The 16,838-nt window shown below is 44.7% G+C and overlaps 1 protein-coding gene across 1 annotated transcript in view; it reads right to left on the bottom strand.

The window, feature by feature from the left end:
• LOC126260961 (laminin subunit gamma-1) overlaps positions 1-16,838 on the bottom strand; it is a 1,198,090-nt gene that overhangs the window by 1,000,800 nt on the left and 180,452 nt on the right. The window lies entirely within an intron of this gene.

The following is a 16,838-nucleotide window of genomic DNA, read 5'->3' on the forward strand; positions in this document are numbered from 1 at the left end:
GCCACTGTCATTACCTCCTTTTTCCTGTTTCAGTCGCGTATGGTTCGCGGGAAGAACGACTGCCGGAAAGCCTCCGTGCGCGCTCGAATCTCTCTAATTTCACATTCGTGATCTCCTCGGGAGGTATAAGTAGAGGGAAGCAATATATTCGATACCTCATCCAGAAACGCACCCTCTCGAAACCTGGACAGCAAGCTACACCGCGATACCGAGCGCCTCTCTTGCAGAGTCTGCCACTTGAGTTTGCTAAACATCTCCGTAACGCGATCACGCTTACCAGATAACCCTGTGACGAAACGCGCCGCTCTTCTTTGGATCTTCTCTATCTCCTCTGTCATCCCGACCTGGTACGGATCCCACACTGATGAGCAATACTCAAATATAGGTCGAACGAGTGTTTTGTAAGCCGCCTCCTTTGTTGATGGACTACACTTTCTAAGGACTCTCCCAATGAATCTCAAACTGGCACCCGCCTTACCAACAATTGATTTTATATGATCATTCCACTTCAAATCGTTCCGCACGCATACTCCCAGATATTTTACAGAAGTAACTGCTACCAGTGTTTGTTCTATCATATAATCATACAATAAAGGATCCTTCTTTCTATGTGTTTGCAATACAATACTTATGTCATTACCAGCTGTTTTGCTGCCAAGATAGCTAGACCCTTCTTGTGCTTTTAGCCTCTCATTTACTGATCTAACTCCGTTAGCATCGCTTGATTTAATCTGGTTACAAACCATTGTCCACGCCTTAGTTTTGCTGAAGTTCATTTTGTAACCAATTTTCAAGACGCCATCCATTCCGTTCAAAAGATGTTCTAAATCCTTTGCCTTTTCTGATAAAATTACAGTTTGATCCCCAAATCTTAAAAGTTTTATTTGTGTTCCCCGAAGTCTAACTCCCATTCTGAATTTCACCTGGGTTTCCTCTACTGTTTGCTGAGTGTACAGACTGAATAACGTGAGGTGGAGGCTACAACCCTGTCTCATTTCCCGTTTTAATTACTGCCTGCGACTCATATCTTTCGTAGCTTTGACTTCAACTACAAATCACTTTTCTTTTTGTTTTTTCAGCTTTCTCTGGTACAACATTCAGTACCTTTGGTCCAGGAAGTAGCAAAACTGAATTAGCGAGAAGTTCTACAAACTCTGAGTGCTGAATTGTACAGCAGAAAAGGGAGGCAGTAAGGGGAACCGCAGTAAAAGGGAAACAAGACAGGAGACGCTGAGGGCAGCGTGGCTCCGAAAATAGCACGGCGCGGCGCTGCCCCACCGTGCCGTGTCCGGCTGCCGGCGCGGAGCGGCGTGAGAAGCAGCAGCGGCCGGGGCAGCCCACAGCCCAGATGGCAGATACCAGCCGCCGACGCCGGGCGGTCACTGTGCCGCAGAGCCGGACCGGGCCCAGCCGAGGCCAGCGCCAGGGTTCCGGGTTGTTGTTCCTATCGTCTTCAGCCCGAACACTGGTTTCCTGCAGCTCACCACGCTAGTCCCTCCTGTGTGAGACTCTCCATCTCTGCATAACTGCTACAGCCCACACCCATTTGTTTACTGTACTCGATCCCAGTCCTCCCTATACAGCTTTTACCCCCTCCCCTCCTCCCTCCACAACTCCCACTTTCTTTCATTACCAAATTCATAATTCCTTGATGCCTCAGGAGGTGTCCTACCAACCGATCCCTCCTATTACGTCGAGCTGTGCCACAAATTTCTTTTTTGACCAATTCGAATCAATCCCTCCTCATTTGTTATTCGACTCGTGCTGCATTCATCTACAGCACCACATGTCAGGAGATTCTATACTTTTCTAGTCTGAGTTGTCTGTCGTCCTCGTTTCGCTTCCGTACAAGGCTACACTCCAGACAAATATCTTCAGAACGAACTTCTTAACACTTAAATCTACAGGGCGGTCCATTGATAGTGACCGGGCCAAATATCTCACGAAATAAGCATCAAACGAAGAAACTACAAAGAACGAAACTCGTCTAGCTTGAAGGGGGAAACCAGATGACGCTATGGTTGGCCCGCTAGATGGCGCTGCCATAGGTCAAACGAAAATCAACTGCGTTTTTTAAAATAGGGACCCCCATTTTTTTATTACATATTCGTGTAGTACGTAAAGAAATATGAATGTTTTAGTTGGATCACTTTTTTCGCTTTGTGATAGATGCCGCTGTAATAGTCACAAAAGTATAAGTACATGGTATCACGTAACATTCCGCCAGTGCGGACGGTATTTGCTTCGTGATACATTACCAGTGTTAAAATGGAGCGTTTACCAATTGCGGAAAAGGTCGATATCGTGTTGATGTATGGCTATTATGCCCAACGGGCGTGTGCTACGTATCCTGCTCGGTATCCTGGACGACATCATCCAAGTGTCCGGACCGTTCTCCGGATAGTTACGTTATTTAAGGGAACAGGAAGCGTTCAGCCACATGTGAAACGTCAACCACGACCTGCAACAATTGATGATGCCCAAGTAGGTGTTTTAGCTGCTGTCGCGGCTAATCCGCTCATCAGTAGCGGACAAATTGCGCGAGAACCGGGAATCTCAAAAACGTCGGTGTTCAGAATGCTACATCAACATCGATTGCACCCGTACCATATTTCTATGCACCAGGAATTGCATGGCGACGACTTTGAACGTCGAGTAGAGCTATGCCACTGGGCACAAGAAAAATTACGGAACGATGACAGATTTTTTGCACGCGTTCTATTTAGCGACAATGCGTCATTCACCAACAGCGGTAACGTAAACCGGCATAATATGCACTACTGGGCAACGGAAAATCCACGATGGTTGCGACAAGTGGAACATCAGCGACCTTGGCGGGTTCATGTATGGTGCGGCATTACTGGAGGTAGGATAATTGACCCTCATTTTATCGATGGCAATCTAAATGGTGCCATGTATGCTGATTTCCTACGTAGTGTTCTACCGATGTTACTGCAAGATGTTTCACTGCATGACATGATGGATGTCCGGCACATAGCTCGTGTGCGGTTGAAGCGGTATTGAATAGCATATCTCATGACAGGTGGATTGGTCACCGAAGTACCATTCCATGTCCCGCACGTTTACCGGATCTGACGTCCCCGTATTCCTTTCTGTGGGGAAACTTGAAGGATATTTGCTATCGTGATCTACTGACATCGCCTGACAACATGCGTCAGCGCACTGTCAATGCATGTGCGAACATTACGGAAGGCGAACTACTCGCTGTTGAGAGGAATTTCGTTACACGTATTGCCAAATGCATTGCGGTTATCATTTTGAGCATTTATTGCATTAATGTGTTATTTACAGGTAACCACGCTGTAACAGCATGCATTCTCAGAAATGATAAGTTCACAAAGGTACATGTATCACATTGGAACAACCAAAATAAAATGTTCAAACGTACCTACGTTCTGTATTTAATTTAAAAAAACCTACCTGTTACCAACTGTTCGTCTAAAGTTGTGAGCCATATGCTTGCGACTATTACAGTGCCATCTATCACAAAGCGAAAAAGTAGTTCAACTAAAACATTCATATTACTTTACGTACTACACGAATATGTAATAAAAATGGGGGTTCCTTTTTTTCTAAAAAAAAAAAACTCTGTTGATATCCGCTCGATCTCTGGAAGCGCCACCCTCGGGCCAAGCATAGTACCATTTGGTTTCCCCCTTCATGCTAGACAAGTTTCGTTCTTTGTAGTTTTTTCGTTTGACGCTTATTTCGTGAGATATTTGGCCCAGTCACGATCAATGGACCACCCTGTATATTAGACTAGGTGAGTACCCGGTGTTGTCGGGGTATGTTTATTTCAGTCATCTGCTGTAGTCCGATCCACGAACGATGGCGGTTCGCGCATGTCGAGGCACGGACGGAGACTGCACTGTTGGCGATTCCAAGCAACAGCTGCGTTACGCGCATGGGCGTGCTTTCCGCTTGAAAAAAGCGTGTACCCTGCAAATTATGTCTCCGGCTTGCTTATGCAGAATTTATCACTTACCACCACCATCAGTGATAACAACTCGCAACAAATGGAATAGAAATTCACTAAACAACTCGCTACGATCATGTTTAATGTTCGAATTCGCTGCGGCATTTACAGCAGAGTGCTCAGACCACTTCTGAACGTTCATTGGCTGTCGGAGAATGCGTGACGTAGATGTGCAGAACAAGCCTATACTCGACCGCCATCGTTAGTGACTCCAGCTATAGTCCATCTCTTCCTTCCTCCTTTCTCTGTCCATCTCCTCCACCCCATCTCTCTGTCCATTTTTTCCTACCCCTCTCTCTTCCCATCTCCTCTTCCCCATCTTTCTGTCTATCTACTCCTCATCCCAGTGTCCATCTGCTTCTTACCCCTCCGTTCATGTCCTCCTCCCCCTTTAAGTCCATCTCTTCTTCCCCTCTCTTTGTCCATTTCCTCCCCATCTCTCTTTGTCTATCTCCTCCTCCCCTGCTCTCTGCTATCTCCTCCATCCTGTCTTTCTTTTCATCTTCTCTTTTCTTTCTCTGCTCCATCTCCTCCTCTTTCTCTGTCCATTTCCCTCTCCTCCTCGCTCTGTTCATTCCATATCCCCACCTATCTGTGTCCATCTCCTATTTTTTTCGTCGCTGTGCTGGCCTGCTTAGCTGAGCAGTAACGTACTTGCCTCCCAGGCAGTGGACGTCGGTTCGATTCCCGTCCGGCTTGGAGATTTTCTCCGCTCGTGGACTGGGTGTTGTGTTGTTCTCATCACCGGCACGCAAGTCGCCCAGTGTGGCGTCGACTGAAATAAGACTTGCACTCGGCGGCCAACTTCCCCGTATGGGTTCTCCCGGTCAGCAATGCCACACGCTCATTTCAATTCATTTCCATCGCTGTCTGTCCATCTCACACACCCTTTTCTCTCTCCGTTATCACTCACCCCAATAGGAGGCTCGTAATTCTTACCCCATAAGTATTTTTTTTTCCAGATCGTAACTAATATGTGTACCAAAATATGGCTGAAATCGATCCAAAGGTTTAGGTTGAGCTTTCTTATATATTTAACATATTTCGCACGTATTTGTACACATGTTTCACCCGTGTCTCTACCGAATTTCATCCTGTAGCTTCATTTTAACGCAGCTCAATGCTTATGACATATATCCCGAACTATGTGCCCCGCAATGGTATAATTTTGCAGGTAAGTCTAGTGGCATATGACTTTCGAATAAAATTAGTAGTAAAGAAGTAATAAATCACGCATGATGCAGGAGTCTTTCATGCATCTCAGTGTTTAAGATGTTATTTCTCCTGAACTATGAGCCTTACAACGACCTAATTTTGCTCGTACACTCAGTGGTATACGAGGACAGATACATACATATAAGACAAAAGAAATGAAAATAGAAAAAGAAAAACAGCGCAACAAACAGGAATTATCTGATTGGAATGGGAATCGGTAGTTCTCATTAGAGACGGAAGCTGGGATTTGGGAAGGATGAGAAAGGAAATCGCCCGTGCCCTTTCAAAGGAACCATCCCGGCATTTGCCTGGAGCGATTTAAGGAAATCACAGAAAACCTAAATCAGGATGACCGAACGCGGGTTTGAACCGTCGTCCTCCCGACGCGAGTCCAGTGCGCTAACGACTGTACCACCTTGCTCGGTTTCTCTGAATTAATTAGCTGGACGCAAAATTGCACGACGACTCACCACTGATAGACTACCGACGAGCCCGCTTCACGTTGATAGAGATGTTTCGTGTGTTTCCGTTATTTGTATAACCATATGTGTAGTTTGCGGGCCCCCGTGTAGTGTCTATTGTAACTGTGTAAGTTGTAACGTGTTTGCTTGGGTGAGCTCAGGTTCCCAGCCTGATGTCCCTGCACGGCAGCCTGGTCTGTGGACGCACGCCTTCTGTCAACAGTAGACAGAAGCGCGCCTGGGCTGCCACCATGTGGCCAACACGTGTGAGGCGTGGGAGCAAGTGGGAGCCCAGGCAGTAACACCCTCCCACACATTGTCCTCCCTGCCGCTTCTGTCGTTTTGCGACTCGCCCCGATACCAAGTGCAGCTGCTGAACTAACGCTTCTCTTCGTTTTTACTAAATAACCCAGCTTTTTCTGTGTTACAGTGGAACTGAGGGTTAAACTTTGTACAATAGCAGCACTTAGTGTTTAAATTCCTCTTGGATCTGCTAGGCTTTCTCCCCTGTACACTGAATTTGGAAACAGTTGCAGAATAGCGCACTGGTATGTGCAGGGTGACTATTACTGAACTATATCAAAAACAAGGAAATTAGTTACAAATTACGGCGTGCACACACTTCATCCAACATGTAAAGGTCACTACAGATATTCGGATTTAGGTTATGACATATTCGATATGCCTACCATCCTTGACGATGATGTGGCGCAGACGAATAGCGAAATTCTGCATGACCCGCTGAAATGTCAGAACATCGATGCTGTCGATGACCTCGTGAATGGCTGTTTTCAGCCCAGAAATGGTTTTGGGGCCATTTCTGTACACCTTGTCTTTAATATAGCCCCACAAAAAGGAGTCGCACGTGTTCAGATCTGGAGAATATGGCGGCCAATCGAGGCCCAGGTCAGTGGCCTGTGGATACGCCAAAGCCAGAATGCGGTCCCCGAAGTTCTGCTGCAGGACATCAAACACTCTCCTGCTTTTATTTTCTTTTTTTTATGTTATGGGACTTTACTGATAAGGTCATCGGTCCCTAAGCTTACACACTACTTAACTTAAATTATCCTAAGGACAATCACACACACCCATGCCTGAGGGAGGACTCCAACCTCCGTCGGGACCAGCCGCACAGTCCACTCTCCTGCTTCGATGGGGCCGAGCTCCGTCTTGTATGATCCATATCTTGTCCAAATCGTGGTAACTTTGAATAATGGGGATGAAATCATCTTCCAAAACCTTCACGTACCGTTCGGTAGTCACCGTGTCATCACGGAATATTGCACCGATTATTCAGTGACTGGACATTTGCACATCACAGAGTCACCCGTTGAAGGTGAAGAGACTTCTCTATCATGAAATGCCGATTCTCAATCCTCCAAATGTTTCCCATGAAGCCCCGCGCAGTTTGAACGACTTAACGCAAACCGTTTAGAAGTTATGACGATTTTATTTCACATAGTTCAATAATTCTCACCCTGTAACTAGATAGCAGAGGTTCATCCAGTGACTGATCAACTATCTGTCTTTTTCTGGGCTTGTTATAATTAGAGATAGTTATAATTTTTTTTTACATTGTTACCCGACGAACACCCGGTCCCGTCGGCATCGTTAAAATGTACCTGTTATAGTTCTTGGGAATCCGTTCTACATCATTGTATTGCTGGTAACTTTATAAGGGGGGGGGGGGCTGATTATAAATATTAAGAAAATAAAATACTTTATTATAACACAAGAACCTCAGTAATTGGCCAATTAAACTCTGTCATTCAGTAGTTCACAAATAAAGACAGTGCTGGAAATTAAGTATCTTGATACATGGTATTACGAAAACGGCTCATCAGAAGTGGACGCCACAGACTTGGGGGCGCTTCTGTAATTTATCTACGTAACTCAATAGTGTAATGAACCTGAATACAATATTATAGAAAGGGAAGAAGCAGTAAATGAAGATGATTGGGACAAAGGTAGTAGAACGTGGTCAAATTAAAGCAAACGATACTGAGGGAAACGGATTAGGAAACGAGAAAATTAAAAGAAGTAGATGAACTTTACATGCGAACATTTTAGATTAGACTTTACCGTGACTGTTATTGAAATTAAATCAAACAACAACTTTACTGTGACCAGTCAATGTTTATTTATCTCCACGACGAGTTTCAAAGGTTTAAAACTCCATAATCAGGAGGATTTACATTTGTTAGTATGACATTTGTGTATGTGTTGTGTTACGATTTTTTAGAGGAACTTGTGGCACTTCAAGTTGAGAAACAAAACACTATTTCAGATCATGGATTTGGGTTTCTGTTGACAAAAAATTAATATGTATACATGTGACGTGTTACGACAGTGACAGTAAACACATGTGATATGTTACGACAGTGATAGTGAAAGGAACCTGTGACCACTGGAGGTACTCTATTTTACTTATTTTATGTTTACCGTCAGATATACGTTTAATTTTTTATCAAACGAAACCCAAATCCATGATCTGAAATAGTGTTTAGTGTCTCCAGTAGACAGTGCCACAAGTTCTTCCAAAAAATCATAACACAACACACACACAAATGTCATACTAACAAATGCAAATCCACCTGATGATGGAGATTTAAACCTTTGATACGAGTCATGGAGATAAATAAACAGTGACTGGTAACAGTAAACTTGTTTCATTTAATAGAAGTAGATGAATTTTGCGATTAGGCAGTGAAGTAACCGACGATGACGGAAGGAGGGAGGATATTAAAAGCAGATAGGCATTAATAATAGAAGTATTCCTGAGAAACATACATTTATTAATATCGAATGAACATTTAAGTGTTGGAAAGTATTATGCGGAGTGTACCTTTGTGCAGAAGTGTAACGAGGCCAATAAAGATTTCAAATAAAACGCCAGTAGAAACTTTTAAAGTGTGGTGCTACAGAAGACTGCTAAAGATTAGCTGCGTTGACTGGATATTAATGGGGAAGTCCTTAATGAGATTCGACACAATTTGAGTAAAAGAAGGGATCGGTTGTTAAGACAGAAACTCATGCATCAAGGAATGATCAATTTGCTAATAGAAGGAAGTGTGAGGGGTAAAAGTTACAGATGGAGAACAAGGCTCGTTTACATTGGTCAGGTTCAAACGCATATAGGTTGTAGCAGTTAAGTGGAATTGAAGAGGCTTGCATTTGATTGACTAGCGTCAATGCGAGCAGTCTTCGGACTGAAGAGCACGACAATAACAGCAACAATTCCATGGACAACAATACTGTACTCGAAAGAGAAGGATTCTGGGTCGAGTTACTGTCTAGTACACAATTATTATTTCCGGGAAGTCGTTAGACAGTGCACACTCTGCTAAAGAACGAAAGGTTAATTTCGGAAATAGCCCATAGGTTTTGGGTGAGCCCTTCTCCGCTACATGCATCCTCTCAGATGTCTTTCAACAAAATATGCAGCAGTGCTTCTGTAGAGTTTTGAAAGTAGGTACTGGCACGTGATATAAATACTCTGTGGATATAATGTGGAACATTGCGTGCACTGTGGACTGACGACTCCTGAATGAGAATTGGGGAGAGTAGGATTGCAGTGGAATTGTAATTAACGGCGTTGTTGTAAGCTTCTATTTTGAATATCAAACGTAATTTGATTATGATAACATTTCGTCTCATAAAAGAGGATGATGTGTCATAAAACGCAGTTATGAAAAACATTTATGGAAAAATATAATTTCACGAATGGAAAAGGTATACTTGGTTACTTTAACTTCTTTCTTGCCTGTGGCTCGGAACATTATTTGGTGTGTCTTAACTCGTAGGGAATTTTGTATCCTGGGAAATCAGTAGAGGCCGCGCCACGGTCGTTTATGCTCTATTTTAAGAGATTAATTTCTGGACTTTACCGAAATTGATAAACAACTCCGATACTGATTCCCATGTTGCAGAGTGTCTACGTCACAGCGGCCAAGACGGCTTCCCCATTGTATACGACTGTGCCTCTGGTTATTTTCAGAGTCGACGATCGCCGGAATTCTGCAGAGACACACAAATTTTATTACTGGAGCTGACTTCGACATCGAGAGGCAGACAGAGTATGATTATGCACTGTAACTGTCCAATCATTTTGTTTTATAGTCTTGAGAATGAAATTAGGTGTTAATTTTCTAACTGGGAGTGTGGGAGATAATTGTGTTAAAATATTGGGGCAGTGACTTCTCTCGTCAAAAAGCTTCCATTCAGGTAACTAGATATTATTCACTCATGATAATGTAACTTCAATTTAATAGGAAGGGAAGTTAAACACGCTCTTTGTGAGACTACAGCTCGGCATTTAGCCTATCCCTGAGATACTAGCAAGATCTGAATTCAATGAACTACACAGTGAACAGATTGCATCCCAAAAGTAAACGTGAAATATTAAGACAAATTCACATAAAAGAAACTAATGAATAACTGAATTTAAACAGGAATAGCCCAATTACACTTGAAATATGGGTACGACAGCTCACACAGATACACTCCTGGAAATTGAAATAAGAACACCGTGAATACATTGTCCCAGGAAGGGGAAAATTTATTGACACATTCCTGGGGTCAGATACATCACATGATCACACTGACAGAACCACAGGCACATAGACACAGGTAACAGAGCATGCACAATGTCGGCACTAGTACAGTGTATATCCACCTTTCGCAGCAATGTAGGCTGCTATTCTCCCATGGAGACGATCGTAGAGATGCTGGATGTAGTCCTGTGGAACGGCTAGCCATGCCATTTCCACCTGGCGCCTCAGTTGGACCAGCGTTCGTGCTGGACGTGCAGACCGCGTGAGACGACGCTTCATCCAGTCCCAAACATGCTCAATGGGGGACAGATCCGGAGATCTTGCTGGCCAGGGTAGTTGACTTACACCTTCTAGAGCACGTTGGGTGGCACGGGATACATGCGGACGTGCATTGTCCTGTTGGAACAGCAAGTTCCCTTGCCGGTCTAGGAATGGTAGAACGATGGGTTCGATGACGGTTTGGATGTACCGTGCACTATTCAGTGTCCCCTCGACGATCACCAGTGGTGTACGGCCAGTGGTAGGAGATCGCTCCCCACACCATGATGTCGGGTGTTGGCCCTGTGTGCCTCGGTCGTATGCAGTCCTGATTGTGACGCTCACCTGCACGGCGCCAAACACGCATACGACCATCATTGGCACCAAGGCAGAAGCGACTCTCATCGCTGAAGACGACACGTCTCCATTCGTCCCTCCATTCACGCCTGTCGCGACACCACTGGAGGCGGGCTGCACGATGTTGGGGCGTGAGCGGAAGACGGCCTAACGGTGTGCGGGACCGTAGCCCAGCTTCATGGAGACGGTTGCGAATGGTCCTCGCCGATACCCCAGGAGCAACAGTGTCCCTAATTTGCTGGGAAGTGGCGGTGCGGTCCCCTACGGCACTGCGTAGGATCCTACGGTCTTGGCGTGCATCCGTGCGTCGCTGCGGTCCGGTCCCAGGTCGACGGGCACGTGCACCTTCCGCCGACCACTGGCGACAACATCGATGTACTGTGGAGACCTCACGCCCCACGTGTTGATCAATTCGGCGGTACGTCCACCCGGCCTCCCGCATGCCCACTATACGCCCTCGCTCAATGTCCGTCAACTGCACATACGGTTCACGTCCACGCTGTCGCGGCATGCTACCAGTGTTAAAGACTGCGATGGAGCTCCGTATGTCACGGCAAACTGGCTGACACTGACGGCGGCGGTGCACAAATGCTGCGCAGCTAGCGCCATTCGACGGCCAACACCGCGGTTCCTGGTGTGTCCGCTGTGCCGTGCGTGTGATCATTGCTTGTACAGCCCTCTCGCAGTGTCCGGAGCAAGTATGGTGGGTCTGACACACCGGTGTCAATGTGTTCTTTTTTCCATTTCCAGGAGTGTATAATGAGAAAGGGTTTCATAGGACTACAGAACGAAACGAAAAGTCGCAACAAAATCATATTCATTTCTTGTTGACTACAGTAACTTGATTCCAATCATTGGAAACACAAAACAAATAATTACTGGGAACCAAAGTGTAGGTGAAAAAGATACACGATAATATCTTGGCACAGTTGCGTGGTATCGGAAATGAAATGATACAACTAGCTATGTCTATGTAACCTGCCAATGATTGCTGAATTAGTCAACAGATTAAAGAAAAGACCCAAAAAAGTACATGTAAACACCAGCTCCCTTGCCAAAGTGCATGTTGAATTTAGCTAGCACGCCGGCCGCGGTGGCCGAGCGGTTCTAGGCGCTTCTGTCGGGAACCACGCGGCTGCTACGGTCGCAGGTTCGAATTCTGCCTCGGCCATGGATGTGTGTGATGTCCTTAGGTTAGTTAGGTTTAAGTATTTCTAAGGTAAGGGGACTGATGATCTCCGATGTTAAGTCCGATAATACTTAGAGCCATTTTTAACTATCTGACTGCATGAATTAATTTGGAAAAACAAAGCTCGAACACGAAACAGATTACTCTGTGGTCCCCTGGTCACGATGCATGCAAATGCGGCTCATGCTTACTATCGTTCTAATACTCAGGTGCATAGGACGGCTCCACTGATAGCTGAGAGTTAGAAATTCTGCCCCAGCATCTATGACCAGCTCTAGGAGGAAGCACTGCAGTTCTAAAAACAAGTAATCTTTCCCTCTAGCGGTCCAAGACGAAGGAGTTTCCCTTCTGGAGATCTAAGATGAAGGGAGTATCTGCTGTCCTCAAAATCTTGCTGGGTCTGCCAGCACCGCATTCTTCTTAGACAATCGCTGCAGACCTTCCGAGAACCGACCGATGAAAAATTTAATGGTAATAGTCTCCCTTCTCATCAGGAATCTGCTGTAATTAACTGGTGCTACACATTTCTCTGTTAGAGTGGGGAAGAAAGCAGACATTTTCTCCTACTGTGAGAATAGTTCCATCTTTCGGCCAATGATAGCGGTTACACGTGTGAACTCGCGAGTCTTTACTCTCGCTACAAAAATATTTTGGTGAACCAATCCTGAACTGCCTTACAGAACTTAAACGTTAACTACTGCTGGCCCCCTTTAGGTCTAACAAATTCTCTCACTCTGAGTGCCTTGCGTTTTCCCATCCTCTTGCAGATGTCCAGCTTTTTAGAGAGCATTCCTTACGTTGCTTCTGACAATGGAAATTTACAGCCTGCCAAATGCAGCTTCCAGTCCTTTGCGAGGCTCTTATCGGAAGGTGGGACAACGTCTCTGACAGTGCAGTTTCACACGCCAGTCTTACGACTCGCTTGTAGTTGTACCTCTGCGGTCCTCACCCTCCCACAGGCAGCCAGCACACCCAGCCTACAGAAAAACGTTTCACATACCGCTCACCATATAGAAATGAAATTGAGAATTACTTATTAGATTCGTAGTCATTTGTTTTTGTTTCCTTTACATGCATAGTTTCATCCATTGCTGGTAAACTGTATTAATTTCGTAGTCTAATTTGAACAGTGGGTTAATAATTTGGCTATGGAGCAGTTTTGAAGAAAGCTGTCTCGTAAGATCTTGAAGATGATGATGATTCCTCTCGGGTTATCAGCCAGTATAGTATGCCGAGAAAGACTGCAATCGCTTGAAGATGCTATTAGCAACTAGGCAAAGGGTGGCAATTTTTTTTTGCTCTGTGCTGCTTTCGGCTACTTGGAAGAAGGTAACTTAACTTTATACGAGAGGGTACCCAAAAAATCGGAATTATTTTTTAAAAGCTATATATTTTCAAATTGTTTACAAGACAACCTTATCCCCTTCAAAATGCCGTTGTCCCGTCGGTGCTTCCACTGTTCGAAACATTTTTTTGTAGTCATCTTTAGAAATGGCTGACAGCTCCTCCCTCGTTTTTTTCTTGATTTCTTCAGTGTTGTCAAATCAGTGTCCTTTCATGACCTTTTTCATGCGTGGAAATAAGAAAAAGTCGCACGGAGCCAGGTCATGTAAGTAAGGTGCGTGGAACAGCGGAACCATACCATTTTACCCAAAAACTATCAGAAATGACTGTGTGTGTGCAGGTGCGTTGTCGTGGTGGAAGAACCAATCTCCCGTCTGCCACGAATCGGATCTTTTTTGACGAACACTGTTGTGCAATATTCTTAGAACTTCCAAACAATTGTCTGTCGACGGTCTGTGAGCACACGCTCTCGATTTTTTTTCAATGTTTTCGTCGATTCGGGCAGTTGATGGACGTCCAGAACGAGGTTTGTCATCAATCGACATGCCGCCATTTTTAAATCGAGCAAATCACTCTTACACTTGAGGTTTACCCGTAGCGCCATCTTGGTAAGCTGTTTTCAGCATTAAAACAGTTTCAACAGCATTTTTACCGAGTAGAAAACAAAATTTCAAAGCTGCACGTTGTCCACTTAAACTTGCTATCGTAAAAGACGAAACAAGAGCAAAATAGAGCTAGCAAAAACGATCCACGCAGATGAACAGAACAAGCCGCGTCGACAACACAGGCGGCATTGAACCGGTAATGAGTTGTGCTATGCACGCCTAGCGGCAGAAATGCGTACTACACAAGCTCCGCCCACGCCAATGTTATTTCGGTTTTTTTTTATCTGCGCGCGCGCGCGCGCGCGCGCGCGCGCGCGCGCGCGCGCGCGCGCGCGCGCGCGCGCGCGCGCGTGTGTGTGTGTGTGTGTGTGTGTGTGTGTGTGTGTGTGTGTGTGTGTGTGTGTGTGTGTGTGTGTGTATTCCCTCTTGTCTCTTCTTATGAAGCTCTATGGAGTCGAAAACGTTCTCAAGCAGATGAAACAAGCTATAAGGGTCTTTCGGTCGTAGGTTCGAATCCTGTCTCGGGCATGGATGTGTGTGAAATTCTCAGGTTAGTTAGGTTTAAGTAGTTCTAAGTTCTAGGGGACTGATGACCTCAGATGTTAAGTAGCATGGTGCTCAGAGCCATTTGAACCATTTGTAAGAGTCTTTGATTCTTTTACTCCAGGAGAATAGGCCGAAAGAATAAGTGTTTCTCAGACGCTTTTATCCGACACATTGAGGTCAGTGTCAATATCGGAATCAACTCCGAGAACTTCTCCTCGTGTGCCGCCTAATTGGAGGTGCAGTACGTTCCGTCACGCAACGCTGAACAGAGTATTGCTGGAGCGACGTTTCCTGAGCAGTGCATCCCTAACGAGCAGCAGTCTGGCGAGCTGCAGGCAGCCGCTACGCTGGAACGTGAGCGTGAACGAGGACGTGCGTTATCGCGGGACAGAGGTCGCCGTGCTCTCAGATTACCGCGCAACGCCTGTGGGAACCGGCGCACCGCTAGCGTGCCTACGGGCGATCCAACTAACGGCAGTCTCTGAGAGATGACCCGGGGCTAGCAGATAGCCTATGGAGTGCAGTAGTTCTCTACGCACACTTACATCTACATCTACATGACAACACTGCAGTTCGCACTGAAATGCTTGGCGTCATCGGACCACTTTCAGACTACTTTTCTACCGTCCCACATTCGGATAGCACTTGGGAAAAAGAACACCTTAATCTTTCCGTGAGAGCTCTGGTTTCTCTCATTTTAGCACGATGACCATTTCTTCGTATGTAGGTGGATGTCGTCAAAATATTTTTTATTTTTTTATTTTGAGGAAGAAGTTGGTGATTCACATTTTGTGAAGAGATCTCGCAGCAAATAAAAACGCCTTTGTTGTATGATAATCACCCCAACTCGCGTATCATTCCCGTAACCCCGTCACCCCTGTTTAAAGAGTTCACGAAACGGGCTGTCCTTCTTTGAACTTTTTCGGTGCCCTCCGTCAGTCCTTTCTGGCAGGGATCCCTTACCGCGTCACAGTACTACAGAAGAAGACGGACAAACATAGTACAAGCAGTCCCTTTAGTAGATTTGTTGCATCTAATGAAACATAGTCTTTGGTTCGCCTTCCCCAAAACATTTTCTATGCAATGGCCCCAATAAGTTGTTTAGATTGTTTCCTAAATCATTAGCTCAATATTCAGGTACATAACGATCGTTCGAAAGAAAAATGTTTAGTAAACATTGTCTCTAAATTGCATACCTTAACAGTTATGAGTACTTCTTCATCTTCGATACCGTGAAACAAGTTTCGTCAACTGCAAGCTCTTTTCATATTTTGAGAGGATATAGCATGTCAAAAGAAGAAGAAGAAGAACAAGATGTGTAATGCACATGGGGTGTAAAATGTAAACCTTAAAAGCTATGAGCAATTGTTCAGTCCAAGAGACGTGTTTCACAACAGTGAAATGAAGAAATGAACAAGTGCTCATTGATCTCAATGTATGCATTTCAGAGCCCATGTCTACTGGACATTTTTTTTCTTGCTTTTGTCCATACTGTCACCTCACAAAATTTGGAAAGCAAAGAGCTTGCAGTACGAGAGATTTGTTTCACACTATGGAAGATGATGAAGTGCTCATAGTTGTTAATATAGGTTTTTTGACCTATGTTTACCACGCTTTTTTTTTGCTTCGAATGATCATTCAAGTCATATCCCTAAATACTGAGGATTCCTGCTGGGACATGCTTTATAGATTACAAACAGCGGAGGGCAGAGGGCACACTTCTTTGGTGAACGCCACATCTAACTTGTATTTCAATCGATGGCTTTCCGTCGATTACCACAAGTTTGATCTTTCTTACTGGACGACATTTCATAAGCAGGTTTCAAAAGGGTTTGGAACGACATCAAACGCCTTCTGGAAACCTAGAAATGTGGAATGTACATTACTTCATGTGAATAAAGAGTCAGGTTTGTTTCACAAGAATGACATTTTACGAATCCGTGCTATGTGTTGAAGGATCTTTTTCTTCGAGGTGTTTCATGACGTTCACCGGCAGTATATGTTCCAAAATCCTACTACAAATTAATGTCATTAAGATTCAGAAGAATACTTCAGTTTCCTTTTTTGTGTACTCGTGTCACCTGTGCAACTTTCTACAGATTTTTGTTTTTTTGCGAGTACGCAGTTATTATTTTGCTACCTCAATTGTTACCGTCGTCTTATTTGTCGGTCATGAGAACACTATTTTTGCGAACAGTCACTGGGAGCAGTCACGCACATTAAATATCTAGGAGTATGCATATTGAGCAATTTAAAGTAGAACGAGAACATAAAGCAAACAGAAAGAGCAACAGGGTCCAGTTTCAGTTTCTC

This window comes from Schistocerca nitens, chromosome 5, assembly GCF_023898315.1.
Source record: "Schistocerca nitens isolate TAMUIC-IGC-003100 chromosome 5, iqSchNite1.1, whole genome shotgun sequence".
NCBI lineage: Eukaryota > Metazoa > Arthropoda > Insecta > Orthoptera > Acrididae > Schistocerca > Schistocerca nitens.